Source organism: Pongo pygmaeus, chromosome 1 (genome assembly GCF_028885625.2).
Source record: "Pongo pygmaeus isolate AG05252 chromosome 1, NHGRI_mPonPyg2-v2.0_pri, whole genome shotgun sequence".
Taxonomy (NCBI): domain Eukaryota; kingdom Metazoa; phylum Chordata; class Mammalia; order Primates; family Hominidae; genus Pongo; species Pongo pygmaeus.
Genome location: NC_072373.2, coordinates 227,564,208 through 227,585,384, shown reverse-complemented (window position 1 = coordinate 227,585,384; position 21,177 = coordinate 227,564,208). Strand labels below are relative to the sequence as shown.

The 21,177-nt window shown below is 53.7% G+C and overlaps 1 protein-coding gene across 6 annotated transcripts in view; it reads left to right on the top strand.

Moving 5' to 3' along the window:
* Positions 1-74: 74 nt before the first annotated feature.
* TP73 (tumor protein p73) overlaps positions 75-21,177 on the top strand; it is an 82,780-nt gene continuing 61,677 nt past the window's right edge. Inside the window, exon 1 of one of the 6 annotated variants that reach the window (XM_054443053.2) lies at positions 75-532. The gene's annotated coding sequence lies outside the window, so the exon portion shown is untranslated. Of the gene's footprint in view, positions 533-6,168; positions 6,421-14,308; positions 14,435-17,828; positions 17,851-21,177 lie in introns of those variants that run through there. The other 5 variants (XM_054443015.2, XM_054443043.2, XM_054443024.2 and 2 more) reach the window with 5 other exon arrangements.

Sequence of the window (21,177 nt, the reverse complement as noted above, 5' to 3'; positions counted from 1 at the left end):
GGGGGACAGCAGGGAGTCCGGGGGAAACGCTGGAGTCGGGCGCAGAGTCGGCACCGGCGTCCCCAGCCCTGCCGAAGATCGCGGTCGGTTCTGGCCCGCGGGAGGGGCCCTGGCGCCGGACCTGCTTCGGCCCTGCGTGGGCGGCCTCGCCGGGCTCGGCAGGAGCTACGCGCGCCAAACGGCGGCGGGAAGGAGGCGGGGCAGAGCGCGCCCGGGACCCCGACTTGGACGCGGCCAGCTGGAGAGGCGGAGCGCCGGGAGGAGACCTTGGCCCCGCCGCGACTCGGTGGCCCGCGCTGCCTTCCCGCGCGCCCGGCTAAAAAGGCGCTAACGCCCGCGGCCGCCTACTCCCCGCGGCGCCTCCCCTCCCCGCGCCCATATAACCCGCCTCCGGGCCGGGCCGCCCGCCCTGCCTCCCCGCCCGCGCATCTGCCCGGAGGCTCGCGCGCCCGCGAAGGGGACGCAGCGAAGCCGGGGCCCGCGCCAGGCCGGCCGGGACGGACGCCGATGCCCGGCGCTGCGACGGCTGCAGGTAGGAGGCCCAGGGCCGGGGCGGGGTTCGGCTCCGCGGGCGGGGGCTGGAGCGCAGCGCTGGGCAGGCACCTGGGCTCGCAGCTCCGAAGCTGGGAGGTGAGGGGAGGGCGATCGGGGACGAGCTGGGACAAGGCGACACAGGGGCTCCCTCGGAGTTGGATCGGCCCCTGGGACTTGGCGCTCGCGAGAGGCTGGAGCGGCCAGAGTCGAGCCTGCGAGGAGACGCGGGTCCTGCCCTCAGCGCCGGCCGCCTTTGGCGCCAAAGACAGACCCGCAGGGGTTCCGGGAGGGCCCTCCTCCTGCTGTCCGCTCTCCACCCCGGGCTCCGAGGGCCGTTGGGAGGGTAACCCCGGGAAGAGGCCGGGGTGCGGGGCGCGGGTGCAGGTGGAAATCGCCAGCAAGCTCCTCCCCGCCCGCGCGCTCCCTCCGACCTGCAGGGCTGTGCCAATCCCGAGGCCTCAGCTTCCCGGAGGAGCCAGAGCCAGGCCCTCCCCTGGACAGGGAGAAGGATCTGCGCGGGGGCCTTGACCCATGGAGTTGGTTACTAAGCGGTTTCGATGGTTTCCCGAGGGACAGCTCCCTGTGGCTCTGAGTTTGTCTGTCGATGGCTCCCGGCCTGTCTCCGGAGCGGTCCCAGGTAGAGAAAGCCCGGGAAGAAATGGCCCGGGCTGGTCTGGAGGGAGACACCTCACGCCCCCTTAGCTCCTGGGCCGCCTCCTCCTGCGGCCCCTGCCTTTCCCGGGGCTTGGACTTGGGGAGCGATGATTACCTTTGCTCAGCTTGTATTTTGGTCTGGACGCTAGGAGATAAGCCCATGTAGTATGCACACGTCTGCTACATAAACAGGGGACAGGTAGACGATCTTCAACCAGCAAGGGTGCAGGGAAAAGCAATGCACCCCAAACTTCTGACCAGAGATCATTTGCTTCCAAAGATGCTGCCATCTGTTTATCCACTGCCTGGACATTTGGAAATGGTTCAGGCTCATTAACGCAATGCTTTCGTTTTTGTTGTTTTGTTTTTTGTTGCTGTCGTTGCTGTTTATTTGTTTAGCCTTAGCTCTCGGGGAGGAGTAAACAAAGCGCGTGGCCTCTGGCACTTACTGAGCGCTGAGCCACCCCTCTTTGGATTCATTCAGGAAAAGATTAAAAAGCATTGCATTAAGAACAGGACACGGTGTTTGAAATGTTGCCATATATGAATGTATGCATTACATATGTAGTTTTTAAAATAAGATAAAACGTTGGCTGGGCACGGTAGCTCACGCCTGTCATCCCTCACAGCCTTTGGGAGGCCGAGGTGGGTGGATCACCTGAGGTCAGGAGTTCGAGACCAGCCTGGCCAACATGGTGAAACCCAGTCTCTACTTAAAATACAAAAATTAGCTGGGCATGGTGGCAGGCACCTGTACTCCCAGCTACTCGGGAGGCTGAGGCACAAGAATTGCTTGAACCTGGGATGGAGAGGTTGCAGCAAGCTGATATCATGCCACTGCACTCCAGCCTGGGCAACAGAGCAAGACTCTCTCAAAAAATAAGATAAAATAAGATAAAAAGTTGGTGCCAGAGGCTGCAGTGTGGCAGCTGCCTATTGTCAGTCAGAGGTTGCCTGGGGTGAGTGGAAGGCGGACCTGAGTGGGGCTTGTCTATGCACCACAGCCACCCGAGAATGGCCAGGGATGTGAGCCCTGCCTTGCAGTCCTTCTCGTGAAAGCTACAGTGAACAGGTAGCTGTCTCCAAATCCCGAAGGCCAGTGGCATGGAGGAGCTGGTCTGGCACAGTGGTTAATGGGGTAGTGTGGAAGTCAGAATGCTGGGGTTCAAATCTCCTCTTCCCCATTTACTCCAGCAAGTCACTTAACCACTCGGAGCCTCAGGTTACCCATCTGCAGAGTAGGGTAATAATAGTTCCTGCCTCAGAGGCTTGGAGAACAGTCAGTGAGGTGCCATCCGAAGGGCTTGGGAGAGTGCCTGGCACCCACTCAGTGTCCTCACACACGATGCCTTCGGGTCCCAGGTGCTGTTCCAGAGCTGGGAAAGCCAGGAGCCCTGGGGAGAAACCCGGCTCCTTAGTATCTGGTAGGTATCTCCAGGGCAGGAGGGATGGCAGCGAGGCAGGCATCTGCCCGAGGCGTGGGTGGAAGCTGATGGCATCTGTCAGAAGTATGCACTGGGGCAAGGATGCCTGGTTTAGTATTTATTTATAGGGCATGCCCCACCCAGGTCCAAGAATGGATTGATAACACCGAGCACATGTGAAAGGCACAGCTAAAGTGGAGAGAAGTGAAGAGGCTGAGGGCCGAGAGAGGAGCCGCACACCCACTCCAGAACCCGGACGAGGCCCTGCCGTTGCCCAACGGCGGTATTAACCCTGAGATTCCGAGCACACCAAAGTGACATCGCATACACGGTGAACCCTGGGTTGGCAAAAAGTCAGAAAAAGTCTTCAAAACATCCTTTAAGGCCAGGCGCCGTGGCCCACGCCTGTAATCCCAGCACTTTGGGAGGCCGAGGCGGGTGGATCACTTGAGATCAGGAGTTTGAGACCAGCCTGGGCAAAATGGCAAAATCTTGTCCCCACCAAAAATACAAAAATTAGCCGGGTGTGGTGTCTGGTGCCTGTAGTCTCAGCTACTCAGGAGGCTGAGGCAAGAGAATCGCTTGAACTTGGGCCGAGGCAGAGGTTGCAGTGAGCCGAGATCACACCACTGCACTCCAGCCCGGGCAACAGAGCGAGACTCTGTCTCAAAAAAATACACAAAAAATACTTTTGGTGTGTGTTTCATATAACGAGCTGCCATTTTGCGGCTTGCCTTTGTTTTCCAGTGTGGGGAGGGCTAAGGCAACCTTTTTAAATATCTGTATGTTATTTCCTCGTGATTTTGCTTTAAAAGAAAAAAAGAAAAAAAGCTGAGATGAGTTACTAAATGACAATAATGCCTACTTTTCTTTTGAATTCCTGTGTTATTTGTATCTGAATGTGGTGAAAGTTTTCTAAATGTGATGTTTTATCACCAGTAAGTAGGCTGAGTGATCACTTACGCCTACCAGTATTTAGTACTTCCATGTTCTGCCCAGATTTCTTTAACAAATACACAAAACACACTTGTAGCTGGCAACATCCACTCGTGTATAACGAAAACACACAATGGCTTTCTTAGAAGTTTGCCTTCTTAAGTGGGTTACACATGATGCCTCGAAAATCCTTCTCTGTGGGTCGTGCAGAAGGTATTTTATTCTAAAAATTCCCTCTGCTCGGCCGGGCGCAGTGGCTCACGCCTGTAATCCCAGCACTTTGGGAGGCCGAGGCGGGCGGATCACGAGGTCAGGAGATCAAGACCATCCTGGCTAACACAGTGAAACCCCGTCTCTACTAAAAATACAAAAAAATTAGTCAGGCTTGGTGGTGGGCGCCTGTAGTCCCAGCTACCCAGGAGGCTGAGGCAGGAGAATGGCGTGAACCCGGGAGGCGGAGCTTGCAGTGAGCCGAGATCACACCACTGCACTCCAGCCTGGGCGACAGAGCGAGACTCCGTCTCAAAAAAAAAAAAAAAATCCCTCTGCTCATTGGCGTTTGAGTGTAAGACAGCTTATACCAAAGTGGGCTCAGACAGACATATGCACACGTTCACAGACTTCCTGCCTGCCCCCTGGCAGTCCACTCTGTGCTCAGTATTTCTTTGCAGGCTAAACACTTGCTCATCCAAAGTGCTTTCCTTTCCTGGACAAGCTGCACATCAGAGACCCAAAGAAGAAAAAGATAATCCAGCCCAACTCTTGTTTTTTAATGTTTCCTGTAATAACTCACATTTAGCCCATGGTGGCTGTGAGCTGGTACTTGGCTAAAAAGTTTACATTTTTTCCCTGTAATCCCCACAATAGGCCATTGAGGTAGATACTATAATTATGCCCATTTACAGAGGAGGAAACTGAGGCTTCAACTGGCTATTCTACTTGTACAGGGTCACACAGCTGCAAAGTACGGGAGTGGGGACTCCAGCTATGACCACGAAGCTGGGACTGGGGCTGCCAAACCATCCTTTGCCTGGGTCTGCCGGTGGCTCAGGCCCGCTGCAAATACAAGACACGGCCCCCAGACACCTAGGACCATGGAACATTCATGCCGGAAGGGCCCTTCCAGACCATCTAAGCCAGGGGTAGAGAGTCCAGGGTGCTGTGAGCCTGGATGGGGAAAAATGGTACCTTGTATTAACCTCAAAGCAAATTTCAGCATTTCCTCCAGTTTTGAATGTAGGCAGCAAACTACAGTCATAGCAGTACCTGTGACCTCACCAGTGGGAGCCACTGATATTTTCGTGGTGTCCTGTAATTGCTGCAGCATCTTAAAAAGTGGTTTGTGCTTGTCACTCAGTTGCAATTAGGGCGGTGATTTAGATCTGCTCTCAGGCTTATGACTTAATGTATGAACAAATGAGCACACATATGATCACCTCCCAGCTTTGCTTTTTAAATATTAGGGTCACTTTTTAAGTTTTCTCAGGCTGCTGTTACAAATGACCACAAATTAAGTGGCTGGAAACAATAGAGAGTGTTGTCTCATGGTTGTGGAGGCAGGAAATCTGAAGCCAGGTGTGGGCAGGGTCGGGTTCCCTCAGAGGCTCTGAGAGGGGGCTGGCCTCTCGTCTCCCTCCTAGGATCTGGGGGCTGCCGGCCATCCTGTGGTTCCCGGGAGTGCAGATGCACCACCAAGTCTCTGCCACCATCTCCCCATGGCCTTCTCTGTGTCCCTGTGTGTCTCTCCTTTTTTGTCCCTTGGACGGACACCTGTCCTTGGCTATCGGGCCCACCTGGAAAATCCAGAATGATCTTATCTTGAGACCCTTACCTAAGTGGTGTTTGCAAAGACCCTGATTCCAAATAACATCACATTCTGAGGCTCATTCCGGGAGGCTGCATCCAACCCACTAGAGTGGCTATGTTTCAGTAACTCGTGATCCTGTGTATTTTGCTTCATGTATTTAAAACATTCTCCCGGACAAGGCGTCTGAGATTCCCCAGGCTGCTACAGGGGCCATGGCGCAAATGGGGAAGAAGCCTGGTCTAAGCCACACTCCTCTTTTCAGGAAGAGGATCGGGAACCTGGACACTGAAGGTCAGGGTTGGGCACAGGCCGGGATGGGCAGCCCGCCTCTCCCCCAGCACCTCCCGCCTGGCGCCTCCTCCACAGCCCCTGCATCCTGGAAAACAAACAGACTGCTCCTCACACTCCAGCAGCTCCTCTACCTGGGGACTGCTTGGGCCGCATAGCCCCCAGTTAGGGAGAGAAACCAGACACGTATTGAACAAGAAGCCCCACCGGGAGAGGCGAGACCCGGGCCCAAGCCCTGGACCTGGCCGTGGGTGCTACAGAAGGTCGGGGGGCATCAGTCTGCGCGGAAGGGTCTGCAGAGGCACCTCTCAGGGAGTTGGACAGAGGAAAGACGCCGTCCCAGTGGTGGCCTCCAGCGAGGCCTGGAGAGACCAGGTGGCAGGAAGGGCCCAGCTGGGGCCAGAGCAAGGGCACGGAAGGCAGGTCTCATGGAGCAGGGACCGTGGAGGGGACATGGGGAACACTAGATGGACAGTGGCCGGAAGATTCCGTGGGCCTCGGAGATTAAATCGGGTTCCCCAAAGAGCAAGCTGTGGAGAGGGGAGGGGAAAGTTGCCTCCCTCTTCCCTATTGGGTTCTTAGGCTGCCAATAAAAGATTGACAAAAGACAGACTCACAAGAGACAACAGTTTTAAGGCTGTGCCTACGCCCGGAAGTGCCATAAAAACAGGAGACTCAGCAGTAGCCAGATGGGAGCAGTGCAGATGTCCGTCCGCAGCGACAGAAAGGAAAGGGGGCCTGGGCTTCTGGGGAGCGGTAGAGACAAATGAGGAGAAGGTGAGGGAGGAAAGGTCTGTTATAAAGGCTGCCTCGTGGTGCAGCTATCAGTCTCATGGTGAGAAAATGCGTCTTGGCGCGGCTCTCTTCCTGGCACACAGACCATTGCTAATGAAAATGTCCTTTACAGATGTCAATTTTCTTTAGAAAAGAGAGTTTTATACTTTATTTAAGGGAGCTGAAGAGCTTTTTTTCTGTTGGCTGGTTCTCAGTTGCTTTTAGCTCAAAGTAATCAACATGTCAACATGGCATATTTTGGGGTGACGTATTCTGGTCTCCTACAGTCATATTTTGGGGTGACATATTCTGGTCTCCTACAGTCATATTTTGAGGTGGCGTATTCTGGTCTCCTACAGTCATATTTTGGGGTGACGTGTTCTGGTCTCCTACAGTCATATTTAGGGGTGGTGTATTCTGGTCTCCTACAGTCATATTTTGGGGTGATGTGTCCTGAGCCCCATTGTTTCCTAGTCTGAAACTTCCCTAAGAAGCTCCACGGTACAGAAACTGGGTTGGTGTGTTGTCCCATAATGCTTTGAAGAGGCATTTCTATGGAAACAAACAAACAAAAAAAAGCTAATCATTGGAGCTGACTAAAAACCAGTTTCTGAGCCTGGGGGCTGTGGCGGGGCAGGTTTGTAGATGTTGGGCTCCGAGCATCTTCTGCAGTTTGGTCTCTGGTGATGTCTGGGTGGCCCGCGCAGCAACAGGCATGAGGGTCCTTCGCACCTGGGCTTTGTGGTAATCTCGCTGATGAGTATTTCAGGTCGTCCAGCTTCAGTTTGCAGGATTTCTGGGCAAAGGGCAGTTTTGTTCTTCGTGATTCCAATAAGAAGGGTAGGAGAAAATTGAAAGTGTTAGTTTGGAGAGTTGCAGCCAGATACTGGAGGAAACTAGAAACATCAGGAACCAGTCCAGTTTATAGACATCAATAGATAACGAAACCCTAAAGACGTTAAACAGGACAAGAATCTAATATGGGGCGCACAATATGGCTTTCTACTGAAATATATGTTCTCTCTACATCACCTCTCTTTCTACTAAAAATAATCTGAGTAAGATTATTATTATTATTTTTGAGACAGAGTTCCACTCTGTCGCTCAAGGCTAGAGTGTAGTGGCAAGATCCCAACTCACTGCAACCTCTGCCTCCCGGGTTCAAGTGATTCTCCTGCCTCAGCCTCCTGGAGTTACAGGCATGCACCACCACGTCCAGCTAATTTTTGTATTATTATTTTTTTTTTTAGTAGAGACAGGGTTTTGCCATGTTGGCCAGGCTGGTCTTGAACTCCTGACCTCACGGGATCCACCCACCTCGGCCTCCCAAAGTGCTAGGATTACAGACGTGAGCCACTGTGCCCAGCCTAGTCAGATTAATTTGTTTGTAAAATAAGTCTAACCTCATTAAAATTGGCCTGATTATTTGCACAAGTGCAGCAAGAATAGTAAGTGGCCAGCTAGGCTTTCTTTAGGTCAGCTTTTCTGGAACTTTTAATAAGAAATCTCAGGTTAGGCTTTCAAAAGCCTCTTGAGGCTAAGAAGTCAAGCCAAGGACTTGATATCAGACTTCACCTGCAATACCTATAGATTTGGGTGGATTCCTCTTTCTCAAGGTTCCCAACATATTCTTGAGAATTACTGCCAAAAAATGACAGTCTTTCCTCAATCTATGAGGCCGCAGAAGCCCTTTAATCCAGGTACAAGGGCAATTTTGTTTTCCTCCAACGGGTTTCATTGGCTCCATAAAGTCAACCTTAGTTCCTTAAAGCTACTCACATCTGATTTTATGCACATCACTCTCAAATATGATATTCCAAACACTTGGTAAGCTAACCAATATTTCCAATTGTTTCCTATTACAAGGCAGCAGATTCATCTTGAACTTAAGCAAATAACTCTATGGCCATAAAAATAAAAATGCTAATAGTTTCCAGATTCTGGAGAGATCAGGTAGGAGAAAAGTCATCGTTTCAATTTTGCTTACAAAAGTATAATGTACCAGAATGCTGTAAGTTATAAATAGTTTCTTCATTTACATTCTGGAAATTCTTGCCATCCAGTGGTGTGATCTTAATGTATCAGAAACCTGTACTGGTCAAAGTCTTCCCCATGAAATCTTCTCGAAGACACGACATTTTAGGATTACAGTTGCTCGCAAAAGCTTTCGGGAAAGCACCAGAGCCAAACAGTTAACTGTGTATGACAGAAAGGCTTAAAATGGCCTTGGCTAAAGATGTGATGAGATCATTACAATGTAACTGATGAGGAAGTTTGGTTATTCCTGTGGTGTATACTTTCACATAATAACTAGAATTACAACTAATATAGAATGTATCAGATTTCTAAGAATTTCGTATAATTTCTGGAACTCTTATATCAATATATATCCATGCAAATATAACTCACCCAGAGAAGGTTAATTATCACTTCATATTTTACGGTGCTTCCATGCAAATTTAGTTGATCAAATAAGCCCAATTTATTTAATATCTTTTTATTTTATTTAAAAAAATTTTCCCTTTAATGTTGGCAAAATAATCTATGTTTTTATAAGGAGAGAAAATAGATCCTTTTGAGATATTCCAGGGGCCAATCTAGGAAATCCCAAACGTTAATTCAGGGTCAAAAAGACTTAATTTAGAGTGTGTGATTTTGGAAAGTTGTCAAAATATCAAAAGGTTTAAAGCACTTGATTAAATAGAATCCCAGATCATTATGAAATAATACTTAATTCTCATTTAATCAAAGTAACAATGAAATATTCAAAGAGAAATGCAGAAAGTTAGATAGTTTGAAATACTCTTAGATCTGGCCGGGCACGGTGGGTCATGCCTGTAATTCCAGCACTTTGAGAGGCTGACACAAGCGGATCGCTTGAGCCCAGGAGTTCAAGACCAGCCTGGGCAACATGGCAAAACCCCGTCTCTACAAAAAATACAAAAATTAGCCAGGCATGGTGGCACATGCCTGTAGTCTCAGCTACTCGGGAAGCTGAGATAGGAGGATCCCTTGAGCCCAGGGAGATTCATGTCACAGTGAGCTGAGATTGCACCACTGTACTCCAGCCTGAGCAACAAACTGTATATACACACACATGTATTTTGTATGTATATATATATATAAAATATGTATTGTATATATACACACACTATATATATGTATTATATATATACACAAAATATATATTTTTTATTTTATTTTGTATTTTGTATTTTTTTTAATTAGCTGGGTGTGGTGGTGCCCACCTGTCTCCCAGCTACTCGGGAGGCTGAGGTGGGAGGATCCCTTGAAGCCCAGGAGTTGAGGCTGAGATGAACTATGATGGTGCCACTGCACTCTAGCCTGGGTGACAGAGTGAGACCCTGTCTCAAAAAAAAAAGAACTAGTTCACATCCATGTTTCCTCCTGCTGCCCCAAATTACCGCTCTCCTTGAGCAGCCCCTGAAGGTGGAGACCAGGCACCAGCTGGCACAGGAATTCTTTCTTCACCGGCTTCTGTTGGGGCCCCAGGATCCCGCAGCTGTGGCATCCACAGGGAGTAAGGCCAGCCACGGAGGTCCTTTCCTGTCACCAGGCTGCAGGGAGGAAAAGTGACATCAGACAGATTAACAGGAGAAAACCCATTTTAATGATATGTCCACAAATGAGAGTCCCACACGAAGATGAAACTGGGGGAAGGGGCCAGATGGCGGAGGCGTCTGTGTAATCCTCAGCTGCAGGAAGATACGGGATTGTGGGGCTGCTGCAGGCTGAACCAGCTATAGCAGGGGAGTTGCCTGGTGAATGAAGGTGGTTTCGTCATGCGGACATGCGTCTCTCAGGTGATGAGAGTTGCCTGGAGCCGCTCTCCTCCCGGCAGAGGGACCTTTACAAATGGAAATGTCTTTCATTTCTCTCCCAGACAGGCAGCTGGGCAGAGTCACTCCTGTGTCTGCAGTTACTCGAAATAATTGATATACCCAAGGCATGTTTGGGGTGGCACATTCTGCCCCCTCAAGCCATGTTTTGGGGTGGGGTGGTGCGTCCTGAGCCCCAACGCAGGTGTCAGGGCTGTGGAGGGGACATTGCAAGGGGGCCTAGAGGGGCCTCTACAGGCCTTGGAGATGGAATCAGCTCCCCATCAGGCCCCAGGACAGACCTGGCTGGGGAGCGCAGGGAGGGGTCCCCAGTGTGAAGACAGCATGGGGCTGCCTCTTCCAGCAGCTCCGAGGGCTCTCAGAGAAAAACGAAATTCTCTTTTATAAGAGAAACTCATCTCTGGGCCCATGCGTTGCCCTTTGGGCACTGGCGTAAGTAATCTGAGGGCGGCGCTTTCCTCACTGCAGTGGCATCATACAGATGAGGGCTTTGCTGACCATTATCTGGAAACAGTGATCATTGTCCCATTCACAGATGGGGAGGCTGAAGCCTGGGAGATCAATTCATGCGACCAAGATCAGCTGCAGGCCGGGCCACCCACGCCTGAGGAGAGAAGGAGCCTCTCCTCTTCACGAGGCTGGTGGCTGCGGCACCTACAAAGACAGGTTAACAAGAGGACCCTCTGCTTATCACGAGCCTGGAGGCTGCCGTACCTGTAATGAAAGACAGGTTAACAAGAGGGCCGTGCAAGCTTATTTACGAGAAGTTCCATGTGACACAGCAGCCTTGAGAATGGAACACCCATCGAACTGGGGAACTCTGCATATTTTCCTTCTGGGTTTGTGGGGTGTGGACAGCGTGGAGTGTGATGAAAAGATACAGGTGGCTGCGTGCGGTGGCTCACGCCTGTAATCCCAGCACTTTGGGAGGCCGAGTCGGGCGGATCACTAGGTCAGGAGATCGAGCCTATCCTGGCTCACACGATGAAACCCCGTCTCTACTAAAAAATACAAAAAATTAGCCGGGCGTGGTGGCGGGTGCCTGTAGTCCCAGCTACTTGGGAGGCTGAGGCAGGAGAATGGTGTGAACCGGGAAGGTGGAGCTTGCAGTGAGCCGAGATCGCGCCACTGTACTCCAGCCTGGGCGACAGTGCGAGACTCCATCTCAAAAAAAAAAAAAAAAGGATACAGGCATCCTGAACCAGGGGCTGGGGCCAGGCCTGAAGGCTCTGGTCTTCCTTTCCTCTGGGTCTAGGGCACATGAGGGTCTGTGACCTAATTCAGAGGAAGACCAGAGAACTCTTTCGTAGCCTGCCTCAGGGTGACAGGGAGCAGGAGAGAGCGTACCTGCTTTCCCTGGCTTCTCAGATGCCACCATGCCAGCTTTTGGGGTAGTGGTATGTCTTGAGCCCAATCAGTACCCTGGGGGTCGTGGCCGGCCCACCTGCCTCCATGCCACAGGCTCTCTGGGGAGGCCGCTGCTGTATCCCCACTGTGAGCTCGATCTGAGCTGCCTATGGGACCACACCTGAGAACCCCCAAGGGTGGCACTGACAGACTTGAGGTGCCCAAGTGAGGCTGGTGCAGCCCCTCTGCCCTGCCAGTCTGGGCACGGGCCCCTGGGCATCACGACTCCTACCCTCCTACCAGCCCAGATGTGGGGCCTGAGCTGGCAGGGCTCCCACCCAGCCCAGGGTGTGTCCCCCTGCCAGGGGCGCTGCATTGGATAGGAAGGACCCACCTGTTTCCCTGCCCAGTACCAGCTGGCAGGCCCCCCGTGGCTCAGGGTGCCTGTGAGGAGGGGTGGGGGCTCTAATTGCTCACCTGCTGCTCTGAGGTGTCAGGCAGGGTTGGGGGTGGCACCTGGGAAGGCTGGGCTGAGGGGGCAGGCTGCCCCTCCTGCAGGAGAGGTGCCGTGTTTCACTGGGTCCTTTGGAGAGGGCAGGGAAGCTCCCGCTCGCCCGTACTGCACCATTTCCCGTGATCTTAGCCGTGACTGCCTGGCTCCATTTTCTCCACCAGCCGAAACACGCGAGCCAGACCCGCAGCTTTCTATTCCACAGCCTCCTGGCCTCCGGGTCCACCTGGGTGGTGCCCACCCGCCGGACTGGGTCCTGGTGGTTGTAGGGGACAGGGGAGCAGCCTTGCTCCAGTGTGGGTCCTTCCTGACTGTGAGATGGTTGGGGGGCCAGGGTTGTAGAGTCTGTGGAGGCCTCAGCTGGGCCACAGAGAGGGGTATCTCTTCTGCAGAAAACCCAGGCACCCTTACCAGATGCTGTCAGGCTACAAAGGGAAGATGTGCTCCCTCTTTAGAGGCAGGTGATTCCTATGAATCCGATGACCCAGATAAGGTGCACGATTCAGTGCGCAAGGCAACTCACCATCCCCTCTTTGTGGTCCTCGCAATTTGCACCATGTACAATGCAGGGTGGAGTCAGCCGCCAAATTACAGAAGAAAGACTCTGCAGTCTTTGTCAGTTAAACAGGAGATGCAGACTCCAAGCTAGTTAATGAGCTGTGATTGGCCACGCTCACGATTCAGTGCAGGTCTCTCCTTCCTGCTATCACAGTCTTTGCCGGCTGCAGCGTGACTACCAACCAGTCCCCTCATAATTACAAGAGTCTCCTGTCATGTTTTCTTCTGGAGCGAGGCATGCACCAACTTGCTTCTGGGTTCTTAATTTTTGATCAGGGACGGCTCCTTGACTAATTATTTGGCAGTAATGAGGGAGGACAGATCGAGTTGTGAAAGTCCCCCCAAGCTTTTAGAAGGAAGCTGCAAATTAAAAAACGAGGTATTGGTAAACAGGATGCTAATTGGATTAATATGAAAATGATGAATTCTGATAAAAATAGCAAAATACACCGTTGTAAGATTGAGGCCAGTATAACTCCAAGAATTCATTGTCTAATGTTCAGCTGGTCAATCTGGTCTTTGAAAGTATTAGAATAACAGAAATAACTTCTTGACGATGAGTGTACGGTTAGTAATTTATGCAAAACAGAACTTTAAAACCGGAAAGACTTGATATGAGTGGGGTGCATGTAAATCATTCGTATTTTGAAGTTTCATAACTCTCTGACCCCTGGGTCCTTTGGTTTGTCTCTCTTTTCTTTTTTTTTTAAGACAAAGTCTCTCTCTGTCACCCAGGCTGGAGTGCAGTGGCATGATCTTGGCTCCCTGAAACCTCCACCTCCCAGGTTCAAGTGATTCTCCTGCCTCAGCCTCCTGAGTGGCTGGGATTACAGGCATGAACTACCGTGCCCAGTCTTTTTTTTTTTTTTTTTAAGAGACAGAATCACTGGGCAAGGTGGCTCACACCTGTAATCCCAGCACATTGGGAGGCCAAGGCAGGTGAATCAGCAGGTCAGGAGTTCGAGACCAACCTGGCCAACATATAGTGAAACCCCATCTCTACTAAAAATACAAAAATTAGCTGGGTATTGTGGCAGATGCCTGTGATTCCAGCTATTTGGGAGGCTGAGGCAGGAGAATCGCTTTTGAAGCCAGGAGGCGGAGGTTGCGGTGAGCCGAGATCGCACCATTGTACTCCAGCCTGGGCAACAAGAGCAAAACTCTGTCTCAAAAAAAAAAAAAAAAGAGAGAGACAGAATCTCACTCTGCAGCCTCGGCTGGTGTGCAGTGGTGCAGTCACAGCTGACCACAGCCTCCAACTGCTGGTCTCAGGCCATCCTCTTGCCTGTGTCCTGAGTAGCTGTGACCATAGGCGCACACCACCACATCCAGTTAATTTATTTTTTGTTGTTTCTTGCTTTTAGAGACAGGGTCTTGCTATGTCTCCCACACTAATGAATGTAAAATCTTAAAATGGTGCCTGGTGTGTTGGGTGGGGCGTAACGTATGGGTCATATTGACAGTTTCACTTCTGCAGCATGCCCTCAGGAACTCATCGATGCACACAGAGGGGCCTGCTGGCAAATATTGAAGAGTTGTGGGGAGAAAGGAAGGGGTCTGACAGTGAAGGTGGGTGCGTGGGCGGGGGGCTGTTAATGGCCCCTCTGCTGGCTCCCTCCCCGCCACCTCTTGCCCACCTCCCTGGCCTTGCAGGCCAGGGTGCCCTTTGACCACAGAGAGGCCTGTCCTGTGTGTCTCACTGAGCAGGAACAGACCGTCCCAGAAGCCCTTCAGCTCGGAAGTAAGTAAGCATTGGCGGTGGGGATGGTGCTCTATCTGAGCAGACGCGACTCAGTGCCATGCGGGTGTCTCTCCCAGGGCGGCTTTCAGACTGACCCCCAAACAGAGGGCTCAGAAAACACATTTTTCAATGAGGGACATTTATGGCTGGCAAAAAAAAGTGGGTCCCCAAAGGTCTTCACGTCCCAATCCCCAGAACCCGTGTCTATGTTATTTCCCACAGCAAAGGGGACTGTGATTCAGCTATTTTGAGATGGGGAGGCCATCTGGCAGGATCCAGGTGGGTCCAGTGTCATCAGGGGGCCCCACAAGAGGGGTGAGAGAGGGAGCTGATGATGGAGGCAGGGGTTGGAGGGATGCATTTCAGAGATGGAGGAAAGGGTCACATGCCAAGGAATATGCCTCCCGAAGCCGGAGAGGACGGGGAGGTAGGGATTGTCCCAGGGCCTCCAGAACCGAGAGAAGACAGGGAAGTAGGGATTCTCCCAGGGACCCCCAAAGACAGGAAGAAGGGGAAATGTTTTCTCCCGGGGTCTCCAGAAGCAACCAGCCCTGCCCACAGTTTAGTTTTAGCTCCCTGGGACCCATCTCGGACTCTGACATACAGAACTGTAAGAGAGCAAATTTGTCTCGTTCTATGCTGCTCATTGTGTGGTCATTGGTTATGGCAGCCGCAGAAAACAGACAGTGCACACATCCGCACGGTCCCCTCTCCAGCTGTTGCCTGATAGGCATAAACAAGGGCGGCTGGGCGCGGTGGGTCACGCTTGTAATCCCAGCACTTCAGGAGGCCGAGGCGGGTGGATCATGAGGTCAGAAGATTGAAACCATCCTGGCCCACGTAGTGAAACCCCGTCTCTACTAAAAATACAAAAAATTAGCCAGGCGTGGTGGCGCGTGCCTGTAGTCCCAGCTATTCAGGAGGCTGAGGCAGGAGAATCGCTTGAACTCGGGAGGCAAAGGTTGCAGTGAGCCAAGAGGGAGCCACTGCACTCCAGCCTGGGCGACAGAGAGAGAGATTCTGTCTCAAAAAAAAAAAAAAAAAGAAAAAAAAAAGTAAAAAATAAAAGAAAAAGAAAAAAAGAAAAAAGAAATAAACAAGGGCTTGCCCTATGGTTCACATCTGGACCACCCAGCTTAAAATAGGGCAGGAGAGTTCGAGAATAGCTTTGCAACCCTTGTGTTACGGTGCACAGGTGTGCACAAATTCTCCTTGAACTCCCCCTTGAGTGTCCCCCCAGGGCTCATGGCACTGTCACTCTGTACTAGTTGCTCTTCAGACCAGGGAACAGACTTGGCCATGGCTATGGCCAGGGTCCAGCTGCTATCGCTCCTCCTGTCACCCACCCACCTTTTATCTCCAACAAGGATGTTGAGAGGAGCCAGGCACCAGCCTCCCTGGGTTCAGGTCTTTCCTTTCCCCTCACTGTCCTATGAACTAGGGGTGGGGGAGGAGGGGTGCGTGCCAGGAGGTCACTGCAGCCAAGGAACCCAGATTGGTGCGCTTGAGAATGAACCATGGGTACACTTTCCAAAGAGTCACCCTGCTGCAATGAGGGGCCATTTCCCCTCCTGGAGCCAACAGCTATGAGTAGCTGTCACACACATCCATGCAGCACGTAGACACACATCCGTACAGCGCGTAGACACACATCCGTGCAGTGTGTAGGCAGAAATGCACTTTCTTTCCATGACTCACACATCCCCCATTGCACCATATCTCACGAACACACACGCACACTGCACACAAACACGCCGCTCTGCAGCAATGTGCCTGCATTCAGCTTGTGTCCCCCGGGGCAGTGGGAGTGGGGGAGCCTCAGCTGCCATGCTGCCACTTCATCTGGAACAGCCACTGATCTGAGAGCCACTTTCCCAAGTGCGCAGCCTGCTGTGTTCCTGCCGTGTGTGGAACACAGATATGGGCCCTCCCCTGCCTGCCCAGGGAGCAGAGAAAAGCATCAGGCATCCCTCCGGACTGTGCCGACAAGACACGCCAGCCCCTTGGTCCCTGGGCGGGGTGGTGGTGAGCTGTGCATATTACCGGGCAAAGCCTCCTGCACCTGCAGGGTTTCTGCTCAGACGGAATTTAGTGCTAGGCCTGTTCCAGGGCCCCCGGGCAACGGGGACATCCTTGCAAGAGAGGTTTCCCAAGCTGGAGTTTTGTGGCATTTGGTTAGTCTCCTATGGCTGCTGTGACCAATGACACACACTTAGTGGCTTATAGCGATCAAGATTTATCTTCTCTTGGTTCTGGAGCTTAGACACCTGAGGTCAGGCTCACTGGGCTGAGATCAAGATGTGGTGCAGCTGCCAGCGCTCCCTCTGGAGGCCCTGGGGAGAGCCTGTTTCCTTGCCTTCTCTAGGCTTAGAGGCCACCTGCATCCCTCGCCTTTTGGCCCCTTCCTCCATCTTCGAAGCCAGCAAGGTGGCACTTTCTCTCCTCCCTGCCCTTTCTCCTCCCTCTTATACAGACACAGTGGTTACATCGGGCCATTTGGAAGATCCCGAATCATCTCTCCATCTTGAGATCCTAACCTTCATTGTGTCGGCCAAGTCCCTTTCGTCCTGTCCACTCCATGCTGCTGCAGTTGTGGGAGAGGAAGGTGACACAGTGGTAGCGACACACACTCCCCTCTCCAAAATTGGGGCAGGGCTCCTCAAAATCCTCTGACCAGCATTAAGGATTCAAAATTTGATATTATGGCTGCATATAACGTTGAATTATCTGAACTTGCTGCACGTGTGTGTGTGTGTGTGTGTGTGTGTGTGTGTGTGTGTGTTGTTGTTGGTAGGACCAAAACGGTTAATTATCAGCAATTTCATGGTTTGACCTAATATTTTAAAAGAGAGGTTCTTACCTGCTGGAAGCATGTACTGGCGTATTACAGTTGAGATGGTCTCACAGGTGGATTTGCTGTGAAATGCCCCAGGAAACAAAAAGCCAGAGGTCAGAGTGATGAGAGCTGGGGATGGGCGGATGGGTTCCTGGGCCGTTCTCTTTAGTTCTGAGTGTGCTTGGAAGTGTCCACAACGAGGAGTAGAAACGAGTGCAAAGCTGGGTGGAGACAGCCCTGGCCTGGCTGCCCTGAGCTTGGCCCTGTCGGTCGCCTTGAGGAGGGTCAGGGGGAGTAGGGGTGCAGGGTGACGCGTGCATGCCAGGTGGCAGGCGGCAGGTGCTGGCCGGCAAGTGCTGGCTTCAGGCCCGTCTCCAGCCCCAGGGCTCCAGGCCATGCTCCGCCCCCAGCTGCCCTGCAGCTCCACGCCAGCCACGCTGCCGCCTAGTTTCGCAGCTCCAATGTCATCACCTAGGTGACGGGGACGCTGCTGCCACCGCCCGCCTGCGGGAGCCAGGAGCCAGCCGAGGGCCACTTCCACCTGGCCCCACCGACCCTCCGGGGCCCAGGCTTAGCCAAGGTAGGCTTGGGCTTGGCTCGGCCTCCTCTCGGCCTGAGTCGGGGGGAGTCTCCTTGCTGCCGTGGGTGCAGTGGCTCCAGGGGCCCACCCTGGGGTGCAGAGAGCCCCTCTACTGCCTCCCAGGAGGCGGCTGGGAAACGCAGTACTGTTCAGGCCAGGGTGGGGAGGCCTTGCCCACAGTTCTCCTGATGGGACAAGCCACAGCTCTGGGGAGCCATCTGCCCCAAGTGGCACATCAGGGTTCCTCATGTGACCCTAGGATCAGGGGCAGAAGTGGCTCTGGTACCGCCACCTCCACCCCTTGGACCCGCCAGGAGCTCTTTCCACTTCCTGCCAAGGAGGCGCAGAGTGACTGCCCCAGCCTGGCACGTCCAGGGGCTTCGCGGCTGGGGGCCGCCATCCTCAGCCTCACACAGCTGATCCAGAACCTCCCAGTTCTCCCCAGCCCCCTCACTCTCTTGTGGCCCCGGAGCCTCTCCCGGCAACAGCAAGCCATGCCCTCGCCTCCCCCGCACTGAAGCAGCTACTCCCAAGCCTGACCCCGACCGGGACGGCAGGAAGGGGCTGGGCATGTCCTGTTCCTTCTGCCTGGGTCCTGCTTCCAGGGCTGGACTCCCAGGCTGGGGAATCCTCAGGGACCCATCAAACTGGGGGACAGGAGAGGGGCTTGTGGGGATTTGCTGTGAGGAGGGCAGAGTGTGTACGTGGCAGTGCCTGCGGACACATGTGTGCGCATATGTGAATAGGTGTGTCCATGTGCAGGTATGTGCAAGTGTGTTGCTAGAGGTGAGAGGGTGGGTAGGGAAACTGAGTGACCGGCTCCTCCCTGAAGCCTTGGGGGAATGTCCGAGGGGCCAGGGCCTCTGGATCCTGTTCCCTTGGCTCTTAGCAAAGGCTCCAGCCTGGACTCCTGGATGGGCATGTGGCTCGGGGGGCAAGACCGTGGGCTCTTCCTGGCTTGCTGTGTCACTCTGGGTGCGTTTCACACCTCTCTGAGGATCTCTCTGCTCATCCCTAAGGCAGGGATGATGATGGGGCCGGGGGACCACATGGGCACAGGCTTCTGGAATGTGGGTGTCGTCTCCCTGGGGTCGTGCAGTCTGAACTTGCTCAAGAGCCCCATGTCCAGGTGGGGATGTATAGGAGCCCCTTAGAAGTGGGGAAGAAGGCCAGCCGTGGTGGCTCACATCTGTAATCCCAGCACTCTGGGAGGCTGAGGCGGACGATCACCTGAGGTCAGGAGTTCGAGAGCAACCTGGCCAACATGGTGAAACCCTGTCTCTACTAAAAATACAAAAATTAGCTGGGTGTGGTGGCGCACACAGCTGTAATCCCAGCTACTGGGGAGGCTGAGTCAGGAGAAACATTTGAACCTGGAAGGCGGAGGTTGCAGTGAGCTGAGATCGTACCGTACCACTGCACTCCAGCCTGGGTGACAGAGCAAGACTCTATCTCAAAAAAAAAAAAAAAAAAAAAAGAAAAGAAAAGAAAAGAAAAAGAAAAAGTGAGGAGAAATGAGGAGGAAGTCAAGCAATTTAACCCCAAATGGTGCTTCTCCAGCAGTCGCTCTGGTCCTGTCCTGACCTGACCTGCTGGGCCCCGCTAGCTCAAACTAAATCATGGATTCTGTCCTTGTTTCTTCGCGGAGCATGTACTGTGTGCCAGGCGGGTGCTGGGGCTGCAGCGCAGAGAGCAGGCAGGGCTTGGTGGTCTGGCCCGCAAAGAGTCAGCATGCGAATGTCTCTCCACATGGTGGGTGCTGGGAGGGAGGAGTCCTGGCAGGCCCGAGGAAGACCAGCGTCTCTTAAATGGGGGTGCACGGGCCCTGAGGAGTGAGGCCTCCTGACAGCCGTCCCTCGTGGGTGCCGTGCTGGTCAGAGTGGGGTCTGGCTGCACAGCCTTCCTCAGGGCTGGGCTGGGAGCACAGGTCGGCTGGCACCTATCCAGGTTTCAGGGTTCCAGGGCTCCAGCTGGAACTGCCTCGTGGATGGCCAGGGGTGGGCCTGTCCCTGGAGAGGCGTGGGGTATGGGAGCCGGGAGCGTGACGGGAAGCAGCCCCCTCAGACCCGGAGTGGCATGGAGCCTAGGAGTGGTCCTGTACCCTGTCCAGCTCCAGTTGCTGTTCCTGCCTCTCGTGATCTACTGGCTGCCCCTTGGCCGAGCCCCACCATGGCCAGTGCCCCTCCATTCTCTTGTGAGTCCCACAAGATCACAGCCCTGCCCAGGGCCTAGGCGGCTATCGTCAGGAGCCCCCTTCACGACGGGGGCAAAGGCTGGGTCGTTGTCTGCCCTGCAGGAGCCGGGGCCTCCGGAGGACGGGCTGCCTGACGGGAAGGTGGAGCTCACCAGAGCCCAGCCTAAGCCAACCGTGGCGCTTCCGAGATGTGCAGCCCTGGGCAGGCTGCTCGCCCTCTCGGGGCCTCTGGGAACACCTGGGGACCTCCTCCGGGTTCCTCTGAGGATTGAATGAGCTTGAAAATATGGAGGATTTGGCACAGGGTGAGGGCTCAGGGAATGCTGGGCGGCAATATCAGAAAGGCAGCCCTGAGGGCCAGCGGACAGCCACTCTGAGGAACAGCAGTGGCTGCCTCTGGGAGGAGTGACGGGCAGGTGGACCCCCGTCATCGCTGCACGGGGGAGGTCACAGGGCTGAGCGGCTGTGACTCCAGAACAGGAAAGGAGCAAGCCAGGAGAGGATTGCGCATTGAGTCAGGGCGGGACTCAGCGGGACGCGTGACAAGTTCAGGGGGTTGACAGCTGTCTGGAAGGGCACGTCCGCTCAGACCGCAGGGTGGGGAGTGCTCAGCAGGGAGACATGGCCGCGGGTGCAGCGGGCGCGTCCCAGACCCTTTAGAGAAAAGCCCAGAGCCAGGGGTGAGGGGCATGTGTAGGGTGGGGACGTCTCAGAGTGGAGCATCCCCGCCAAGGGTGTCCAGAGGAGGGTGGCCAGGTGGGGACAGCAGCTTGAGAAGGGTCATTCTCGCTTGGTTGGAGGAGTGGAAGTGCTTGTCTGGGGAAAGAAAGAAGATTCTGGAGGACAGCACAGGCACTTTGAACATGGGCGCTGGCCACACAAGGGCTAGTGACACCCGGTGTGATCCCTTGGGGTAGAAAGGGGGTGGGAGAGGAGGATCGGAGGGGGCAGGGGACAGGGATGTGTCTGAGCAGAACGAGGCTGTGGCAGCTCCAGCGAAGGCGGCTGCAGCCCCATCAGTCACCTGCCCTGCTGAGGGCAGCGCTGTACTCATCACCTGTGAACACAGGTATCGACTCAGACACCCACTCTGGCCATAAGCTCCGCTCTGTCCCAGCCCTGGACCCCTCACC